This window comes from Mastomys coucha, unplaced genomic scaffold, assembly GCF_008632895.1.
Source record: "Mastomys coucha isolate ucsf_1 unplaced genomic scaffold, UCSF_Mcou_1 pScaffold6, whole genome shotgun sequence".
Classification (NCBI taxonomy): domain Eukaryota; kingdom Metazoa; phylum Chordata; class Mammalia; order Rodentia; family Muridae; genus Mastomys; species Mastomys coucha.
In genome coordinates this window covers 62,004,079-62,006,117 of record NW_022196912.1, presented here as the reverse complement: position 1 = coordinate 62,006,117, position 2,039 = coordinate 62,004,079, and the positions used below count along the sequence as shown (strand labels likewise).

General features: G+C 32.5%; 1 protein-coding gene across 10 annotated transcripts in view; it reads left to right on the top strand.

The window, feature by feature from the left end:
• The window catches only part of Nova1 (NOVA alternative splicing regulator 1), a 126,627-nt gene extending 124,801 nt beyond the window's left edge, over positions 1–1,826 (top strand). For all 10 annotated transcript variants that reach the window (XM_031357498.1, XM_031357496.1, XM_031357493.1 and 7 more), the window contains one exon: positions 1–1,826. This exon is cut by the window's left edge and continues 3,981 nt beyond it. The gene's annotated coding sequence lies outside the window, so the exon portion shown is untranslated.
• The last annotated feature ends 213 nt before the right edge of the window (positions 1,827–2,039 follow it).

The following is a 2,039-nucleotide window of genomic DNA, read 5'->3' as shown; positions in this document are numbered from 1 at the left end:
AGATTGGACACCTCATTCTAGATCCAAGATCTTTTCCTCAACACTGGGAGCTGTCCTTTCAGCACCACAAAATTACTGCTTGAAGCTGCATTGCAGTTTATTTTCTTTGTTTTGGTTTTTGTTTGGTTTTTGTTTGGTTCTTTGTTTTTGGTTTTTGGTTTGGTTTGTTTTTGTTTTTGTTTTTGTTTTCCGTTTTCACTGGGAGCTTTTCTTTCAGCACCACATTGCACCTAGACTTTTGTAACGGCTGCCTTCCTCTTTGCACTGAAGACCAATTTCGTCTGCACTTCCAGTTATTTGCTATTACCTGTAGGACTTTCAATCCTACTTCACCTCACCCAGCCCACTTCCAAAACAGTAAATGTATCTATTTCTGTGGAAATCATTTCTCATTGAATGATCAGAAAGAATGATAAGTTCTAACCTGTAACGGCTCATTTCGACTCATTGCTTACAGTAGACCTAAGCTCTGTTTTCCTGCTTATTCGACTCCTTCCAGCTTCCCATCACATCTGTAACAAACTTTTAAAATGATATTGCCACACCACCATGCACAAGCCTACCTGCACAGTAGAGATAGATTATTCCATCGCATTCAGATGGTTAACAGAGGTTAGCAAGTCCTGTATTATATATTTATATCGCTTTCTAAGAAAGTGCATATTAATGTTTACTTTAAGAATGTGTAAATGGTGCTATCAAGAATCTGATAAATTTTATCCCAGTTTTTTGTGTACCACTTCTAATGTATGAGATTTATTTTTTTATTGGAAAAAATAAACAGTATGAAAGCATTAAATTGGTAGATCTTAGTAATTTGACAATGAATGGAATCCCCATGTTACAGGCCCTATCTTTTCTTAGAAACTTTAATGGTGGTAATAGACTTCAACAGAGGTACTGGTTATGACATTCCTTTGAGTCCATTCTTATGGTACATTCTTGATTCATATCATGATTTCTCACTGAGTCCTTAAGTAAATTTTGTTTACTGTAATTCTTCTCCAAGAAGGGAATTCTTGCTTTCCAAGGCAGCAATTGAAAGGAGATGAAAGTATAATTTAACATTCTACATCCACAAACACAGTTTAAGACCAGTTACTCTGTTCATAGCAGAAACTCATTGATCATCAAATTCAGGGCAAGCATGGCTATACGTAATAATTTTGAGTGCAATACAATCTTAGAAATTTAATATATACACTTTATTTAAAAGATGCAAACAGCCATATGAAATTCTTTGTGATTAGAAAACAGGATGAACTCATTTTGCCTCCTGCTCGGTTTCTCATAAACATGAGTACATGCTATTGTTGTGCACTGTTGTCCATAGATGTCTTTTTACATAAAGGGTAAGTATCATTACTTTACAATTATTTTTGAAACTATGCATGTTATTTTTGTTTCATCAGATATGTGCCCCAATTAAATAACATTTTTATGAAAAAAAGAAAGTATCAGAAACTTGTGTTAATTTGAAAACAAAATGAAGTTTAGAACATTATTAGATAGGATGTCATTCCACTGGTCTATAAAAACAGAAAGCAACTGTTCTTGAAAATTGAAGCATTACCTTGTATAATTAATAAAGTACATCAAATCAGATTTGTAAATAAAATATTGTTTAAATCTAAAGTATTCAATATTTTGATTAGATTATTTTTTTAAGGAAAATATTTAACGTGTATGTGCTGGATTTTTTTTTAAATAGTTTTTTATAATTGCGATGGAAGGGCAATTGTCTCATTAAAAGTGGTGCAGAGGCCAATACTTGGGTTGCCATTAGATATATAAACAAGTGAAAACTGTGGAACAAGTTTTAAGCTCATTTTGGAAAAAAAAACAGTTCTGTAGAAATGCATATTTGTATTTGTTTCTCTAATAAATCTGCAAATAGCTTTAAACACAAATTAGTTTTAATTATTTAAACATGAGTACTGTTAAGCAATTTAATATCTGTTTTGCCTTACATTGTGTGAAAACATTGTCCTGTGGAAATGAATACAGGCTTATTGTGAAAGTCAAGGTAGGTCTGCATT